This window comes from Callospermophilus lateralis, chromosome 4 (assembly GCF_048772815.1).
Source record: "Callospermophilus lateralis isolate mCalLat2 chromosome 4, mCalLat2.hap1, whole genome shotgun sequence".
Taxonomy (NCBI): Eukaryota; Metazoa; Chordata; class Mammalia; order Rodentia; family Sciuridae; genus Callospermophilus; species Callospermophilus lateralis.
Genome location: NC_135308.1, coordinates 72,827,336 through 72,847,754, shown reverse-complemented (window position 1 = coordinate 72,847,754; position 20,419 = coordinate 72,827,336). Strand labels below are relative to the sequence as shown.

Sequence of the window (20,419 nt, the reverse complement as noted above, 5' to 3'; positions counted from 1 at the left end):
TTTTTACTTTATATTCTTTTAGTGAATAAGTTCAATGCAACAAAATTTCTGCCTTCATAGTGTCCCAGAGATTTTGATATGCTGTGACATTATTTTTTTGTTTCATCCTTGATTTCTTCTGCTATCAATTGGTCATTCAGTAGTGCATTATTTAATCTTCTGATGTTAAAGTAAATTCTCTTTTTAAAATTATATCATTGATTTCTAATTTCATTCCATTATGACTGGATAGAATGCAAGGAATTATCTCTAATTTTTTGTATTTTCTAAGAGTTGCTTTATGGCATGAAATATGGTCTATTTTAGAGAATTATTAATGTGATGCTAAGAAAAAAGTGTCTCCAGTCATTGATGGATGAAATACTCTATATCTGCCTTTAAAGTCTAAATTATTGATTACATTATTTAGTTCTATGGTTTCTTTAGGTTTTCTTTGGAAGATCTATCCAGTGGTGATAGAGTAATGTTAAATTAACTCAGTATTATTCTATTGTGATCTATTTCTTTTTTGAAGTTGAGAATAATTTGTTTCATGTGCATAGATTCTGCCTTTTTTGAGGCATAAATATTTACAACTGCAATGTCTTGCATATGTATCATTCCCTTAAGCAGTATGAAATGTCTTTCTTTGAGCCTTCTGATTGGGTTTGACTTGAAGTTCACTTTACCTGATATGAGGACAGAAATCCCTGCTTGTTCACATGATCCATATGAGTGATATAATTTTTCCCATCTTTTCACCTTTGGTTTGTGAATTTCTTTGCCTGAGTGGTGAGTCTCTTGGAGAAGGCATATTGATGGGTTGTGTTATTTTAATCCAATATGCCAGTCTATGTATTTTGATTGATTTGTTTTTCCTATTTATGTTCAAATATATTATTGAGATATGATTTGTATTCCCTGTCATATTGTTTTATTTCTAGATTTTAATTTGATTTAGTTTATCCCCTTCTTCCTTTGCTTATTTTCACTTTTATTTTTCATTTTTTTTATTCCTGGAATATTTTTCTGAGAATGTCCTGTAGTGCAGGCTTTTTAGTTGTGACTTTTTAAAAAATTTTGTTTATCATGGAAGGTTTTGATTTCATCTTCAAATACGAAGCTTAATTTTGTTGGGTATTGTATTCTTGGCTGACATATTTTTTCTGTGAAAGCTTGATGTATATTATTCTAAGACATCCTAGATTTGGGGGTCTGGTTTGAGATATAAGCTGAGATGCAAATTGTAATATGACATTTGTTTCTAGCAGCCTTAAAAATTCTATGCTTATTCTGTAAGTTAGGTATTTGAAAAAATGAAAGCGAGAAAGAAAGAGAAAGGAAGAGCAACACAAATGAAAAATATATTTCATTTTTTTTCTCATCATTACCTGACTCATGAATTTGGGAATGCCTCTTGGCTGTTGCCTCTTGGGATCTGTCATAATGTTACCCTTGAATGTCATAGGGAACTGAGATCACTTGAAGACTTAACCAAGCTGGGAATCCAGGATAGTTTATTCACATGGATGGTAGCTTGAAGTTCAATAAGGGGCTGTTGACAGAACCTCCTGCAAAAGGTCTCTCCCACATGATAGCCTCTATACAATAGACATGCCATAAAGCAAACATCCTAAAGAGAATGAGGTATGACTTTCTAAGCTAGGTTTCTATGTCAAGCTATTTTTGGCTTCACCACATTCTATTGCTTATAGACACCTCACCATGGTCAGCCCAGATTCAAGGGAAGGAGAAATGGACTCCAGAGGTCAATAGATAGAACATCAAAAATTTTGTGAAAATGCTTTAAAGCTATATGTATATTGAATATCTGAAATTGTGTATTCTCTAAGTTGTACTTTTAGCACTATTATAGTGGCCTTAAATATCTAAAACTTATAGATTACATAGGAATGTTAGGTTCTCTCACCATGTCTCACAAGTCCTTGTTTGTAGTTTCTATCCTTATTTTTCTGTGCTTTACTCTGTGTATTTTTCTGTGTTTTTGTACTTTTCAATTTCTTTTTTTTAAGAGAGAGAGAGAGAATCTTAATATTTATTTTTTAGTTATTGGAGGACACAACATCTTTGTTTGTATGTGGTGCTGAGGATCGAACCCGGGCCGCACACATGCCAGGCGAGCGCGCTACCACTTGAGCCACATCCCCAGCCCCTACTTTTCAATTTCTATTCTGTGATGATCTAATGTTTTTGACTCACCTTTCAGTTCTTATTTTTAACTCTTGATTTTTTAACTTGCAAATTTTTACTATATTTTGGTGATCATTTCTCTGCCAAGATACACATAATTCCATTTAATAGACTAATTAAACATGATTATTTAGATCACCTATAAGGAAACACCAATATTAATATCTAAAAATCTTTTCCATTTTTTTCATTGTTCCTGTTTGTTGTCTACTAAACTCTATTTCATGTGGTGTTTTGGATCAATATGCTTTTTGAGAAACTATACAAAACCTTCAGAAAGGATTTTATTTTGCACCTTCCATGTACTGTATTTAAGGTAGATCACATTATACAAAAACAAGTGAAATTTTGAGAAACTGGGCACCATCCCTGTGACAAAAATCCTTTTTCTTTAACAAAATATGATACAAATTTCCTGGTTGTTTAACATGATTTCTCCTCTTTGATCCAAGCTAAATTATATTTGTGTATGGCCAAGGCAATTTGGCAAATATACTGAGATTTTTAGTTTTACCTTCTAACTTAGAATAGGCAAGTACCTCCAGGGAAAAAATAGCTAATCCCACATTTTACTTTTCTTTTCACTTGACTGCTAACGTCTAGCTATCCTGGGAGCTGTGCAATGTCCTCAAGAAGCATTAACATATTGTCACCTTTCTAAAGTCACTCTGAGTGCTTGACATAAAGCCCAAAAGTGTCAGAGTCAGAAGCAGAAATCTCCATTATGAGAACAGTTCTGAAGATAGATTTGTCCTACAGCTTTCAGATGCCATCACTAGATTATTATGTATCTTAATTCAGTTTCATCCTCTCTACTCCCTTCTGTAGGTAACCAGACTGAGTTGCTGCCCCAGTGCAATGACTCCTGGTCTGACCTAGCAGGCTCTGCAGCCTCAGAGAGGCACATCACCAACTGTTCAGGTGAGCAAGGATCCCAGCACCAGAGCCTTCCCATTCCCTGTGTGAATGCCCACTGACATGACCCTGTCTCTCCTCAGACAGCAGACAGCTCCGCCTGGTGGACAGGGGCAGTCACTGCGCAGGGAGAGTGGAGATCCTGCAGCAGGGCTCCTGGGGCTCCATCTGTGATGACAGCTGGGACCTGAGTGATGCCCACGTGGTGTGCAGACAGCTGGGCTGTGGAGTGGCCCTGGAGGCCACCGTCTCTGCTCACTTTGGAGAGGGATCAGGGCCCATCTGGCTGGATGAGCTGAACTGCACAGGAGAGGAGGCCCACGTGTGGCAGTGCCCTTCCCAGGGCTGGGGACAACACAACTGCAGGCACAAGGAGGATGCTGGGGTCATCTGCTCAGGTCTGTGGGGCACACTGGGTACAGGTAGAAGAAATGAGGAGCATGTTCAGGATGATTTCTGAGCCTTATGGAGAAGGAGGGGAAATTGGAGGCAGGGAGGAGGGGGAGGAGGCTCATCCCACACTCCCTGTCCCTCTAGCAGAAAAGATAAAGTGCTTCCATTTCCTGGTGCAGCAGCTGAGTTTCTGCTCCTTCCTTCTCATCCCTGCCTCCTGACAATCATTCTCTTCAGTGTTCATTTGACTGCACACCTCATGCTTCAGTTACTGTGTGTGCAACATCCTGAGACCCACTGTATTATTTTCCTATTGTTGCCATAATAAATTACCTCAGAGTTAGTGGCTTAAAACAACATGAGTTCAAGTGTGACCCCAGTCCACCTGAGCTATAAACGAGGTGTCAGTGAGCTGCAGTCAGCGGAGGCTCTTCAAAGACTCATTTCCTTGCCTTTCTAATATATAAAAATTACCTTCACTATTCAAGTCAACTACCTTGCATACTTCTGATCATTTTTTAATCTTCACATCTTTCTATGATCAGAGTCAGAAACCATTGTCTGCTTGTAAGTATACAGATAAAAGATGTTAGATTGAACTGACATAATTAATCCCAGATAATCTAAAATAATCTCACCATTAAAAATTCCTCATCTTGATCTTGTTTGCAAATTCCCTTTGCCTCAAAAGGTAACCTATTCACAAGCTCCAGGGTCAGGAACTGACATATCTGGGACTTCACTCTTCTGCTACTTCATTGTCCATACCCCTTTTCCCAGGGTCTGTCAGATATTTAGTCAGGTAGCTTTTCCTTCCTCCCCTCAGGAACCCCACTTCAGTGTTCCTGCCTGTTCATTTTCCACTATATCATTTTCATAGAATTACAAAGATACATACAAGTTATGAAAACAGGTCAAGGGATATATGTTTTGTCTTTCCAACTGGTGGGCATTTCATCAGCAAAGTTAGCAATGAGCACTCACTATATAGGGGTAAAGTAAAACAGCACTAAATATTAAATTCTTACTGTGTCCTATTTTTCTCCTTTTGGTTTCAGAGTTCCTGACCCTCAGGTTGGTGAGCAAGGACCAGAAGTGTGCTGGGTGGCTGGAGGTTTTCTACAACAACACCTGGGGCAGTGTCTGCCACAGCCCCATGGAAGCTGTGACCTTGTCCGTGATCTGCAGACAGCTTGGCTGTGGGGACACTGGGACTCTCAACTCTTCTGTTCCTCTAAGGGAAGGTTCTAGACCACGTTGGGTGGATGGAATCCAGTGTAGGAAAATGGACACCTCTCTCTGGCAGTGTCCTTCTGACCCCTGGAAACAGAGATCTTGCTCTGCAAAGGAGGAAGCTTATATCATGTGTTCAGGTGACTTACTCCCTATTCCTGTGTCCTCACTCTGTAAGTTTTTTTCATACTTTCAAGCCAATAGAATAAGTTCAAATAAGTTTCTGAGATACAAATTTGAATAGAGATTATTTTAGCCTCAATTTACAATCTTGTTTCAATGACAGAATTCAGTAAACCTGTTCTGACAGCCATTTATGTGGAAAATGCCATGCATATTAAATTAAGCATGAACTTACCCTCTAAAGGTAAAATACTGTGTAACAAATGGCTAGTACAGTCTTAGGCTATAATAATTATTCTCTATTTCCTTAGTGGAGTGAGGAATTTTACCTCAATTATATAAATCACTTGCTATGTCCTGTCATAGTGTTAAGTTTTTTTTTTACATGTAATGAAGGTTAAAACTCTCAGCAAACTCTCATATGTATTATGGTGATCATTTAATCCAGATGTGGAAACTAAGGTTAGGAGTAAGCACTTCATTCACCCCATATTCTCAAGTGAGTGAGGGACAACTTGGGGTATCCAGTACTAGTCAGTTATCTTTGAGCCCATGGTCTTTTATGGACATCAGCCATCTACATCAGTCAGATAAACTCTCAGTTCAGATTTTTGGTAATAAGTAATTGAGTGAATTGCATCTAGCAACTTAATTCGAGTCATGAGGAGGAGAGACAAGAAGAAAATATTCCCCCTGTCCTCATGGAGTTTATCCTCTAGCATTATGACACACACCAACCATAAATGGGAGTGTCATAAAGAAGCGGAAGGTGCTGTGTAAATGGGTAATTTGAGGAAAAGAGAAATCACATTTAGGTTGAGACCACTGAAGGAAGTAGATGTCAAATGAAGACAGTAATAAGAGCTTTTGGTCAGTGTAAATATTGAGGTGTGAGAAGCCTGGTGACTTGAGGTAGTGATAAAATCCCATCATGAGCAGAGTAGGAAGAAGCTGGGGAGAGTGAATGCCTGATTATCTGGATGGATAAGAAGAGTTCAACTCCTCTCCATGGCCCCAATACCAGTTCTGTTGAAAATCTGTCTGTTAATCTTCTCTTCTGCCACATTATGGGGAATTGCTGTGAGATGAGGGCCCTGTCTCCCCTTTATTTTCTTATTGAATTCATCTTCTTACAGTCCCAGAGTTCTTGGTTGATACTCCCTCCTCTGAGCCTTTATCCATATGCTACTGCAAATGAACCACTTCATCCCTCTCCCAGGAAACATTCTATGGGGCCTGTTGAAAATTGGAGGCTATTGTCTTCCAATTTCTTAAAACCTATAATGTGTGCTTCAGTTTAATGTTCTGATAAAAAAATTGTCTGTCCTGTGAAAACAATGATATCTTTATTATCTGGAGGCTCTTTGCTTCCCTTTCAAAAGAACATTTCTGGATCAAATCTTAGAATAAAAATGTTCCCGCTTTCTTTTGTCATTTTCAACAATTTATATTATTTTTTCTCCATGTTCACATGCTTAAAATTTGTTCCATGAAGTGGTACCAGCTATTACTTCAACTGGTATCAATCTTCAGCCTGGTTGCTTCCCCTCATCCAGGAATGCTGCAATCCCAGGCTCACTAGGCTCATCTGTCTCCTGTTCCTGGTGCTGCCAGGATATTTGCACACAACTGAGATAACATACTGGCCTCCATTACTGACTTTATCCCTTGGAAGCACTACACTTACATCCCATCTCCTTGTATGGCCACACTATTGACTATCACTAACTGTTCAGCTTGAGATCTTGTTTGCATTGTTCCTTCTCTGACTGTGGCCTCTTCTCCATGTGGCACATATTCATTATGCTTCTTTTCCAGATATTTCATCCTCATGCAGATTGCAAATGTTTTCCCTTATCAGTTTATCATTCTTCCACTCTCCTCAGGATTGCACATGTTCTTCTTACCCTGATTAGACAACATGATGCCCCATTATAATCCTCCCCCTTCAAGTTCACTCAATTCCCTGGTTTCTTCTTTATCTGTCAATGAGAAGAATAGTTGAGTCAATTACCTAACTCTTAGCTGCCTGCACTGGACTAGGCAAGGACTGATGAATCACTGACTAGTACTGTATCTTATTATAATGTGAAATTACCCTGCTAATCTCTTTGAATTTGTGATCCAATCTCTGATGGATCCTGCACACTGGCCCCATATTGTAGTGTGCTTCTCTCACATGTGCTCTTGCCCTCTCTCTAACATGACATTTTACAAATTCCCTGATCTCCCCCTCATTGCTATCTAAACCACATCATACATACACATGATAATCTTCACTCAAACTTTACTGGAAAAATAGAAACTTTCAGCTGTCAGTCTTCTTTTTTGTTTTCTCCTCATGGTCACTCTAATTTACTGATTATTATTCTTGCAACTTCTGCATTCAATATCTAAATTTTAGACTCTCTATTCTTCCTTAACTCTTTATTTCACTAATCTCATTGGGGTCCAGGCCTTAGATGATATTATTCCACTGACAGCTCCCAATATAAACTCCATATCTGATCTCTGACCTTAAATCCATTCTCATATATTTCAATGCTACTGGACCCTCACTTGAATATAAATGGACAACTCAAATTTAGTTTTCAAAGTAGAGCATTTTATTTCACTCCTTCAATCTGCCTTTACCCTTTTCTCCCTTTTCTATTCCCCACCCCAGTTAATGCCACTGTTGTTGCTCAGTTACTTATTCTCAGTCTACATTCACATCTCCATTTCACTCTCCCTCCAGTTCCAATGTAGAACCAAGATCTATGCCTGTACCAGAAACCACGTCCTAATTCCTTCTAGTCTTTCCTTCCCACCCTCATCTTAGTTCAGGAAAGATCACTTGTTGCTTGAACTCTTCTAACAATCTTCAGTGGTCTTTTCTTCCATATCATAATGTCTATCTAATCCTGGAAATATGCTCATTTGATAACCAAGTTGATTAACGTGTTGCTGTGTCACAGGTGAGATGCCTTTAGAAGTGACACTGGCAAATTTCTCTGTGGCTCCCAAATGCAGAAACAACTTGAAAACATGGCTCAGCAGTTTGTAATTACCATAATTTGCAGAAATGCTGGGAAGGGTGAACACATTGTTTTTCTCAGACTTTGAAGGTCTTCCCCATGGAAGAGGGAGGAGACTGTGAGCCACTTCAGGGTCAAGGATGTGACTCAGGGGTGCAGACTACTACTGGTTGGGTTTGGGTTCACTCTAAGTTTAAGTAACTCTAAAGAACCTCACCATGCGAGGAAACCAAGGGAATGAGTAATGTTGTCTCTCTGGGCAAAGAGCACTGGAGACATAAAGGGATGTCCACCCCACCTTCTCTTATGCTGTGTTGTATTTTTTGCTCTCTTCACATGATTGGCAAATATTTGACACTAGGGGATTGACATTCTTCCTTCTAGTTTATTTTTGGTGTAGAATTAAATAATATGTTTTCTATTACACTGAATTACCAAAACTCTAATTATTCATTGAAATCAAGGAAGACATATTAAAATATAAAAGGTACTTCAGTGACATTGCATAGTCACTTGTCTATTCATATTACCCTGATGTAAATAGAATGAATGAACTGGTAGTTACTCTTTTCCCAATTCTCCATTTTCATGGAATTGTATCTAAACTCATATAGTGATTATAGCATTTATCTTATGGTGTCTTTTTATTTGCTTTTACAATGTTGGGCTTGTATCATACTTACTATTGTTACATTGACTTTCTTAACAATATATTAAGGATGTTCCACAAGTAGAGCTCACTCTTTTGTAAAACAACTCCATAATGTTACATTCTTAAGTGATAAGTATTAGAGCTTGCATAATCATTTTTGCTATTTATTTATAATTGTTTTGTATGTTTCCCTTCTAAAAACAATATTCTAATAAATATCCTTGCACATGTAACACTACATACTAGTAGGTTATTACTACAAGATGACTGCCAATGGTTGCAAGATCACAGGATATCTATTTTTTTTAAACAGATATCATATTACTTTGTAGGAACAATTGTTTTAAAACAGTATTTCATATCTTCATAGAATACACTGGGATTTTTTTATAACTTGACCTTTAAACTAAAGTCAAAGAACATACAGAAGCTCAAAAATCAAAAAAGGAATAAAACCCATAAACCTATGCTAGGAACTGCCTAAAATCCAGAAAGGATGAGATAATAAATTATAGTAAACATTTCAAAAGCAATTGCTTTCTCTTTCCCTTTTTCTCCCTTTCTTCACCTTATTTTTTTTCCTGTAGAGTCTGAAGTGATAATAAATAATAAGATTAGATACCAATGATGTATTTTCTTACAAAAGACTCCACATATTGAGAAATACACACCCAATCCTGAAGTGAGCAACCACCCAAAACAGGTTCTGTCATCATCTAGAGATGTTCTCAGTTTAGTGTGGAAGGTTGACAGAATAATGGGGATAATGTATATCCACGAAGGTGTTTTAGGACAAGTGGCATGTGTGTTTTGTCCATGTTAATTTGCATTTATATGTATTCTTTTTTTTGCTTGGTTCTATGTTACCTCTATGCCCTTTCATGTATTAATTTTCCTCAGTGTATTATCTTTCCATGAAAATATTTCTCTTTCCAGCTAACTATTGTTTACTTACTAACTTTTCTCTGATATCTGCTTGCATAATTTATGTACAAATATTTTAATTTATTTAAAATAATAGTTTCAATTAATTTAAATGAATACTTTCAATGTTTGTAATTTTTTATTAACAATATGAGAGATTTTGAGTACAATTTATTTTCTGGATTACTCAGTACTTATGTTTTAAATGCCTAATATTTATTACCAAAATATTATATTAATTTACATTTCTTTTATTGCCTTTAGGATTTGAAAGAATTAAAAAAACTCTTTTTCAGAGGATCTTGCTCATCTATATATATAATCATTAAATATTTATCAAGCCACTGTTCATAGCATTCGTAGAAAGTCACCCATACATACTTTTAAGGGATGCACTCAACATGCCAGGCATTGCCTATTAGCAGGAACAGAGGGAATGAGGCAAGGCTCCTTTCTAGAGGAGTTTTCTTTCAGGGTAACGTGTCTGAGTGTGTTTTCGTGTACATACATAAGCATGTGCATTATCATGTTTGTATTTTTTTTCACATACTAGGCATTTAAAACAGGTAAATTGATAAAAATAATTTCAGCTGCTGATAGGAATATGCTATAGAGAATGAATGTCTCAGTAACCCAGTCTAATAGAATAATTCTGAAGCACCTTATCTCCACCTGTCACCTGAACTGAGCCCAGGACCTTAGAAAGACTTGTCTGGGGGCAGGATCTCCCCAGCTGTCACTTACTAGTGCTTCCCCCACTGTCTGCTCCTGCAGGAAACAGACCCAAGAGCTGTCCAGCCACTGCTCCCTGCACAGGTACCTCATCCCCTCCCACCTTCCTCATGGTTTCCAGGGGCTCCTTTCCACCCACCAGGGAGTAAGAGGAGGTGCTGCTGCCTTTTCAGACAAAGAGAAGCTCCGACTCAGGGGAGGAGACAGCGAGTGCTCAGGGAGAGTGGAGGTTTGGCATGAAGGCGCCTGGGGCACTGTGTGTGATGACTCCTGGAGCCTGGCAGAGGCTGAGGTGGTGTGTCAGCAGCTGGGCTGTGGCTCTGCCCTGGAAGCCCCAGGAGAAGCTGCATTTGGCCCTGGAAATGGAAGCATCTGGCTGGATGACGTGCAGTGCCGGGGCAGGGAGCCCTCCCTGTGGGCCTGTGCTGCAGCACCCTGGGGACAGAGTGACTGCAAGCATGAGGAGGACGCTGGTGTGAGGTGCTCTGGTGAGTAGCAGGACCAGGAGGGGTGCCTAGGGTTGAAGGTGTGTGTTTGCATCCAAAGGGCTTCCCAGGCTGCCCAGCTGCCCTGAGCCCTGGCTCTGGAAGGCTGTGCCCAATCTCCTGGCATCTGGGATAGAACTATGTGCCAATGGTTGGGGGTGGGAACCAGAGATATTCCCAGACTAAAACAGTGCAAATGATTCTATTTTCCTTTTCTTCTCCCCAGGTGAAAGGACAACAACTCGCCCCACCAGGAGAAGTAAGTGTTTTTTTGCTTTTTTATTATTATTATTTTGCTCTAAATCTGGTAATGGAGGAGATAAGCAGATTTTCAGAGTTCTTTACTATGGAGTCTACACAGCTGTGGTCATATTACAGTAGGCCTGATGATGCGGTGTTAGAAGAAGCCATCATTTGTGTTAATTTGTAACACTCAGGGACCTCCAAAGCCTCACCTGCATTAAATTTATAGAAATCCCTTAAAACCAGACTCAAAAGATAGTTGACACAGAACAGAGCAGGATCTAGGGTGGTAATATCCTGAGATTTATGATATATGATGTCTCAACTAGGGACTTCATGGTCCTGAGGACTCAAGTGATGACCAGGTAATTGTTTTTTTTCTGAGCTTATGGTCCTCTCTAAAGACTCATGACTCTTTTTCTTCTTCAGGCACCAGTTCAGCCTCAGCTCCTGTCCCTGGCATCTTCTCCTTACCTGGGATCCTCTGCATGATCCTGGGAGCCCTCCTCTTTCTTGTTCTCATCATCCTGGGAACTCAGCTGCTCAGATGGAGAGCACAGCACCAAGGTGGGACTTGGGAATTCTGTGACCTGAAAGTATGCACAATAATATTGGGCCAATTTTTGTTAAAGTCTTGTTCTCACTATATGAAAAACTACCTTCTCTACCATGGACTTGGAGACTTAAAAGGCATGAATTCATCCTGGGTTAAAAAAGGGAGCCCTCAAATAGGATGATTTTGTATGTGGGCAGTGCTAGTGGAGACTGGGTTTAAGATCCAGGTGTGGACAGAAATCTAGTTCTATCCCATGGTCTGTTGGTAATGGAAAGACTTCCAGGAGCAATGTCTGAACTCATTCTGCTTTTCCATAGCCTTATACACTTTTGGAGATGCTGTTGATGAGGTCCTGTACCAGGAGATAGATTACACCATGAATCCAGAGAAGGAGAGCCTGCTGAACAGCCCAGGTGTGTTCCATAGCTTCCTTTGTTAGCATGAGTTTGCTCAGTGTGGGAATATTCAATAAGCAAAGATCACATAACTAACCCAACCTCACATGGCATATTTGGTAGCTTTCTATTACTGAAATAAAAATTCCTGAGATAATCAAATTATAAAGAAGAAAGTTTGATTTGGCTTCCATTTTCAGATATTTTACTGCTTTTGGCCTGTGTAAGGCAGCCTATCATGCTGGGAGCATGTGGTGGAGCAAAGATCCTCACCTCACAGTGACCAGAAAATTAAGAGAAAGAAGAAGAGATTAGCATCCTACAATCCTTTTCAAGAGGATTCACCCAACAACTTCATTCCTCCCACTAGTTCTCACACCTTAAAGGTTCTACCTTTTCAAATACCACCAACCTGAGGACCAACCATTTAGAACAAGATATTTTAGGAATATTCCTGGACCACTATAACAATTATCAGCACCTTCTAGGACAGGAGCTCTAAGACCTCTCTCTACAAGTATGAAGCTTCAATTTTTTTTCTGAACCATGACATTGACCTCCTCCTGTGTTTGTCTCTGATGTTTTCTCCCTACTAGGAACCATGTCTGATGATGGATCAGCAACTAAGCTACCCTATTACACAGGGGACAATGAGGAGAATGGAGATCCTGAACCTGCCCCAGGTAGTAGAGACAGGTCTTCCCCTGGATGGTGGGAGGAGGAGTTTATCATCTGAGAAAAACTTTCTATGATTAGGATGGGAAGGGTCTCTTCCTTCAGGGTCACAACTACTTTTTCTCTCCACCCACTCTGTCATACAGAAAGGGAAAGATGAGATTCTAATCTCTAGGTTTCCATAGATACTTCCATATGGTCACAGACACACCTCAAATATATTATAAAATCCAAGGCCATAACTTTAAAAAGAACATTTGAATTTGATCATCTCACAAATTCTATGGTGAAAGAGAACATATGGATTTGACCTGAAATACAGGGATGTATGGAATATTTTGTGGTTTATGGAATACTAAGACAAAAAAATGACCTTCATAATCACTAGAACACAAGGAGTGTGTGTGATGCCTGTACTTATCAATCATTGGAAGAGCTTCTCTAAAAATGACCTAAGGAAGGAGGACACCATGGACCTTCCCCAAGTGGTAAAAATGGAGAGTTCCTAAGATGAGGCATGTCCAGGAGTGCTCTTTAAAATTAAATCTTAAGGACAGCAAAGCACTAGAGGAGGTTGAAACCCATGACTCCTGGGATTCAAATTGGTAGAATAGCCTATCTGTGGGAGAGAGAAAACCAGGCTTCTCCTCTGTGTCTCCATTGCCTCAGAGGCCATATGAACAGCCTCGGTTCTCCTTGGGCCTGATGAAATCACCCTCAATCTCTGATATGTACATATTTTCCAACCCTTTATTATATGCCTGAAAAGAGTATATTAAACTTACAACATAAGTTTTATTGATGTTTTTGGCATGACATGTTAATAAAATATTCTTGAATTTCATACATTGAAATATTTAGATGATTTACATGATCTAAGAATATGGACATCAAATGTATGCCTTTGGGACAGCCTTGGAATAGGGTACCTATATTTCTCAGCTATGAGAATCTCATAGAATCTCTTCATTAGAGCAGACTGAAGACATCACCAAGACTAACAAATATCTTCCGCTTCCTCCTTATTCCCTGTTTTCAGAACCTGGAGGACAACATGCAGTTGCCACAAGCAGTGGTTATGATGATGTTGAAGAGTTACCTGTTCCTGAAATTCCTTCTTCCTTTGGAATGAAGGAGAAGAATTTTTTCTCAGAAGAGGGAGGTGGTGCCAGGTGTTCTCAGACAGGTAAGTAGATAACTATGTCTCCAGTGGTCTTGCATTATTATCATGGTAAAGATGGATTCGGACATATCAATGATCAGTTTTTATTTACTACAAGATTCTCAGTAGCCTTGTAAACCAAGATGATGTCATCTCTTCCCTTTTGCTGTTTATTGAAGCTATTTTATTTCTTCTGAAAGGAGGTAAGTATTGTGTCCTCTGTCTGCACACCCTGCTCTTGGGATCAATACATGTCTGTATGAGCTGCAGAGACTTTGTGGCTTTGTTCCACTCTTCACAAAGCAAATGAAGACCTCTGTTTGAACATCAAGTATTCTTGGCTTTAAACATGTAACAAGTAATTTGGAGAGCATTTTAGTGTTTATATTAGTCCAATAAAATTATTCATAATAGTGCCATTAATTTTGATATATTCATAAATACATATTGCATAATTTGCTCCATTTCAATGTCTAATGCTTCCTCTTTCCCTTTTCCTTCCCCCTGATTACCTTCTCTTAATCAACAGGTCTGCCTTCTATGTATTTATTGTTTTTGTAATGAGAACATTACATTCATACATAAAATTCATCATGATATATTCAAGCACACAGAGAACATAATATGGAGAATTTCATTTCAGAGATCCTCTCCATTTCTCCCTGTCATGCCTCCCCTCAACCCCCTTCGAATCCACTGTTATTGCTTCTATTTTCATAATATATCCTCTTTTTATTTCTTACTTTTATGTAGCTTCTGCATATGAGAGATAAGTTTCAACTCTTATCATCCTGAATCTGGTTATTTCACTTAGCATGATTTTCTCCAGTTTCACCTATTTACCAGCAAATGATATAATTTAATTTTTCTTTATGACTGAATAGAAGTCTATTATGTGCATTTGTGGGTATTGTGTGTGTGTGTGTGTGTGTGTGTGTTTGTGTGTAATTTTTTATTCATTCATTCATTAAGAAACACCTAGGCTGGTTCCATAACTAGGTCACTGTAAACTCAGCTATTATAAACACTGATATACCTGTATCACGGACTTATGCTGATTTCAACTCTTTTGATACATATCAAAAAGTAGAATAGCAGGGTCATATGGTAGCTGCATTCCTACTCTTTTAAACAATCTTCATACTGCTTTCCAAAGTTGTCATACTAATTTGCCATCTCACCATGAATGTGTGTGTATTTCTTTATCCCCATATCCTCATCAACATTTATTTATTGAATTTTTAAATTTTTATCAGTGCATTATATTTCTCTGTAATAGAAGTGTTCATTTTGAACTATTTATACACCACAAAATAAAGTTTTCTCCATTTTAATTCCCCGTATTCCACTTTTTTCCTTTCCCTTCTTCTGTTCCCCTTCCTCTACTTATCTCTTTTCTGTTAATTTATAGTTTTTAATAAATTAGTTTTATATATCTACAATTATATATACATACACACACATATACTTTAACATGGTATATTTATCTTTAACATAATTTGGTCGATTTCATTCTACATTTTCTTCTTTTTCTCATCCTTTCTCCCTTCACATCAACCCCCTTACTCTCTTCCACTGATCTCTCTTTTTCTTTCATGAGTCATTGTTAATCCAGAATTCTACCCCTTTCTTCCCCTTCATGCCTTATTTTGCTCCAACTTCTGTATATGATAGAGGAAATTCAATTTTTGACTTTCTGAGTTTGGTATATTTCACTTAGTATCATGTTCTCCAGTTCCAGCCATTTATATGCGAATACCATAATTTAATTCTCCTTTATGGCTGAGTAAAATTTTCCCACATTCTCTATATGCATTCGTCAGCTGACAGGCACCCAGGCTGTTTCCATACTTAGCTATTGTAAATTGTGCTTCCCTCAACACTGATATGCCAATATCACTCCAGTATGCTTAGTTTAGTTCTTTGGATAAAACCAAGGAGTGACATAGTCATGAAGTTGTTTTACTCCTACTCTTTTGAGAATTTTTTATTCTGTTTTCCAAAGTGACTGTACTAATTTGCAGTGCCACCCAAAATGATTGAGTACTTTTCCCCACATCCACTCCAGCATTTATTATTATATATATTCTTGATGATTGCCATTCTAACAGGGACCAGATGACATAAAAAATTTAGTTTTGATCTGCATTCCCTTTTTTTGAGATGGATCTTGTAATAAGACTTTTTTTTATTGGTTGTTCAAAACCTTACAAAGCTCTTGACATATCATATTTCATACATTAGCATACATTAGCTTCAAGTGAGTTATGAACTCCGATTTTTACCCCAAATACAGATTGCAGAATCACATGGGTTACACATCCACATTTTTACATAATGCCATACTAGTAACTGTTGTATTATGCTACCTTTCCTATCCTCTACTATCCCCCCTCCCCTCCCCTCCCATCTTCTCTCTCTACCCCATCTACTGTAATTTTTTCCTTGTTTTTCCTTGTTTATTTTCCCATTCCACTCACAACCTCTTATATGTAATTTAGTGTAACAATGAGGGTCTCCCTCCGATTCCATGCAATTCTCCTTTTCTCTCCCATTCCCTCCCACCTCATGTCTCTGTTTAATGTTAATCTTTTCTTCCTGCTCTTCCTACCTGCTCTATTCTTAGTTGCTCTCATTATATCAAAGAAGATATTTGATATTTGTTTTTTAGGGATGGGCTAGTTTCACTAAGCATAATCTGCTCTAGTGCCATCCATTTCCCTGCAAATTCCATGATCTTGTCAGTTTTTAGTGCTGCGTAGTACTCCATGGTGTATAGATTTCACATTTTTTAAATCCATTTATCCATTGAAGGGCATCTGGGTTGGTTCCACAGACTAGCTATTGTGAATTGTGCTGCTATGAACATCGATGTGGCAGTATCCCTGTAATACGCTCTTTTAAGGTCTTCAGGGAATAGTCCGAGAAGGGCAATAGCTGGATCAAATGATGGTTCCATTCCCAGCTTTCCCAGGAATCTCCATACTGCTTTCCAATTGGTCGAACCAATTTGCAGTCCCACCAGCAATGTACAACAGTACCCTTTTCCTCGCCAGCACTTGTTGTTGTTTGACTTCATAATGGCTGCCAATCTTACTGGAATGAGATGGATGGTATCTTAGTGTGGTTTTGATTTGCATTTCTCTGACTGCTAGAGATGGTGAGCATTTTTTCATGTACTTGTTGATTGATTGTATGTCCTCCTCTGAGAAGTTTCTGTTCAGATCCTTGGACCATTTGTTGATTGGGTTATTTGTTATCTTATTGTCTAATTTTTTGAGTTCTTTGTATATTCTGGATATTAGGGCTCTATCTGAAGTGTGAGGAGTAAATATTTGTTCCCATGATGTAGGCTCCCTATTTACCTCTCTTATTGTTTCTCTTGCTGTAAAAAAAACTTTTTAGTTTAAGTAAGTCCCATTTGTTGATTCTTGCTATTAACTCTTGTGCTATGGGTGTCCTATTAAGGAATTTGGAGCCCAACCCCACTATATGTAGATCGGAGCCTACTTTTTCTTCTATCAGACGCAGAGTCTCTGATTTGATATCAAGGTCCTTGATCCATTTTGAGTTAACTTTTGTGCATGGTGAGAGGAGGGGGTTCAGTTTCATTTTGTTGCATATGGATTTCCAGTTTTCCTAGCACCATTTGTTGAAGATGCTAGCCTTCCTCCATTGCATGCTTTTAGCCCCTTTATCAAATATAAGATAGTTGTAACTTTGTGGATTGGTCTCTGTGTCCTCTATTCTGTATCATTGGTCCACCCGCCTGTTTTGGTACCAGTACCATGCTGTTTTTGTTACTATTGCTCTGTAATATAGTTTGAAATCTGGTATCGCTATACCGGCTGATTCACACTTCCTGTTTAGAATTGCTTTTGCTATTCTGGGTCTTTCATTTTTCCATATGAATTTCATGATTGCTTTATCTAGTTCTACAAGCAATGCCTTTGGGATTTTGATTGCCATTGCATTAAACCTATAGAGAACTTTGGTAATATTGCCATTTTGATGATGTTAGTTCTGCCTATTCATGAACAGGGTATTTTTTTCCATCTTCTTCTAAGATTTTCTTCTACTTCTCTCTTTAGGGTTCTGTAGTTTTCATTGTATAAATCTTTCACCTCTTTTGTTAGGTTGATTCCCAAGTATTTTATTTTTTTTTTAGGATATTGTGAATGGAGTGTTTTTCCTCATTTCCGTTTCAGAAGTTTTGTCGCTGATATACAGGAATGCCTTTGATTTATGCGTGTTGATTTTATATCCTGCCACTTTGCTGAATTCATTTATTAGTTCTAGTAGTTTTTTTGTAGACCCTTTTGGGTCTTCTAGGTATATAATCATGTCATCCGCAAATAGTGATAATTTAAGTTCTTCATTTCCAATTTTTATGCCTTTAATTTCTTTCGTCTGTCTAATTGCTCTGGCCAGTGTTTCGAGAACTATATTGAATAGAAGTGGTGATAGAGGGCATCCCTGTCTTGTTCCAGATTTTAGAGGGAATGCCTTCAATTTTTCTCCATTCAGAATGTTGCTAGCCTGAGGCTTAGCATAGATAGCTTTTACAATGTTGAGGTAAGTTCCTGTTATCCCTAGTTTTTCTAATGTTTTGAACATAAAGGGATGCTGTACTTTGTCGAATGCTTTTTCTGCGTCTATCGAGATGATCATATGGTTCTTATCTTTAACTCTATTGATGTGGTGAATAACATTTATTGATTTTCATATATTGAACCATTCTTGCATCTCAGGGATGAATCCTACTTGATCATGGTGCACAATTTTTTTGATGTGCCTTTGTATCCGATTCGCCAGAATTTTATTGAGGATTTTTGCATCTAGGTTCATCAGGGATATTGGTCTGTAGTTTTCTTTCTTTGAGGTGTCTTTGTCTGGTTTCAGAATCAACATGATGTTGGCCTCATAGAATGAATTTGGAAGAGCTCCCTCCTTTTCTATTTCCTGAAATAACTTGAAAAGTATTGGTTTTAATTCTTCTTTAAAGGTTTTGTAGAACTCTGCTGTATACCCATCCAGTCCTGGGCTTTTCTTGGTTGGTAGTCTTTTGATTGCTTCTTCAATTTCATCCATTTATATTGGTCTGTTCAAATTGTGTGTATCCTCCTGACTCAGTCTGGGCAAATCATATGTCTTATGAAATTTATTGATGTTTTCACTATCTTCTATTTTATTGGAATATAGGTTTTCAAAATAATTTCTAATTGTCTTCTGTATTTCTGTAGCATCTGTTGTGATATTGCCTTTTTCATCCCGTATGTTAGTAATTTGAGTTCTCTCTATTCTTCTCTTTGTTAGCATGGCTAAGGGTCTGTCAATCTTATTTATTTTTTTGAAGAACCAACTTTTAGTTTTGTTAATTTTTTCAATAGTTTCTTTTGTTTCAATTTCGTTGATTTCCGCTCTGATTTTAATTATTTCTTGCCTTCTGCTGCATTTGCTGTTGTTTTGTTCTTCCTTTTCTAGGGCTTTGAGATGAAGTGTGAGCTCATTTATTTGTTGGTTTTTCTTTTTTTTTGAGGAATGACCTCCAGGTGATGAATTTCCCTCTTAAAACTGATTTCATAGTGTCCCATAGATTACGATAAGTTGTGTCTGTATTTTCATTTATCTCTAAGAATATTTTGATTTCCTCCTTTATGTCTTCTGTAACCCCTTGATCATTCAGTAACATATTATTCATTTTCCATGTGATATAGGATTTTCCCATCCTTCTTTTATCATTGATTTCCAGTTTCATTCCATTATGATCAGATAAAATGCATGGTATTATCTCCACCCCTTTATATTTACTGAGGGTTGCCCTATGGCATAATATATGGTCTATTTTTGAGAAGGATCCATGTGCTACAGAGAAAAAAGTATATCCACTTGATGATAGGTGATATATTCTATATATGCCAGTTAAGTCTAGGTTATTGATTGTGATATTGAGATCTATAGTTTCTTTATTCAACTTTTGTTTGGAGGATCTGTCCAATGATGAGAGAGGTGTGTTGAAGTCACCCATAATTATTGTGTTGTGGTCTATTTGATTCTTGAACTTGAGGAGAATTTGTTTTATGAACATCGCAGCACCATTATTTGGTGCATAAATATTGATAATTGTTATATCTTGTTGGTGGTGAATGGTTCCTTTTAACAGTATATAATGTCCTTCCTTATCCCTTTTGATTAACTTAGTCTTGAAGTCGATTTTATTCAATATGAGGATGGCCACCCCTGCTTGCTTGCGAGGACCGTGTGCGTGGTATATTTTTTTCCAACCTTTCACCTTCAGCCTGTGTATGTCTTTTCCAGTCAGATGTGTCTCCTGAAGGCAGCATATTGTTGGATTTGTTTTTTTAATCCATGTTACCAGTCTATGTTGCTTTATTGAAGAGTTTAAACCATTAACGTTTAGAGTTACTATTGCTATATGGTTTGTACTTCCAGCCATGTTTGATTATTTGTCTCTCTCTTTTTTTTTAAATTTAGTTTGTTTCTCCATGATTAGCTTTACCCCCTCCGTCTGTCTTTACTGAGGTACTTCCCACTGTTGGCTTTGTTTATTATTTTTCATTTCTTCCTTGTGTAGTGTTTTGCTCAGGAAGCTTTGCAATGCTGGTTTTCTATCTGCAAATTCTTTTAGCTTTTGTTTATCGTGAAAGATTTTTATTTCGTTGTCATACCTGAAGCTTAATTTTGCTGGATACAGAATTCTTGG

General features: G+C 37.8%; 1 pseudogene; it reads left to right on the top strand.

Annotated features, from left to right (window-relative positions):
• LOC143398304 (antigen WC1.1-like) overlaps window positions 1-20,419 on the top strand; it is a 67,420-nt pseudogene that overhangs the window by 39,459 nt on the left and 7,542 nt on the right.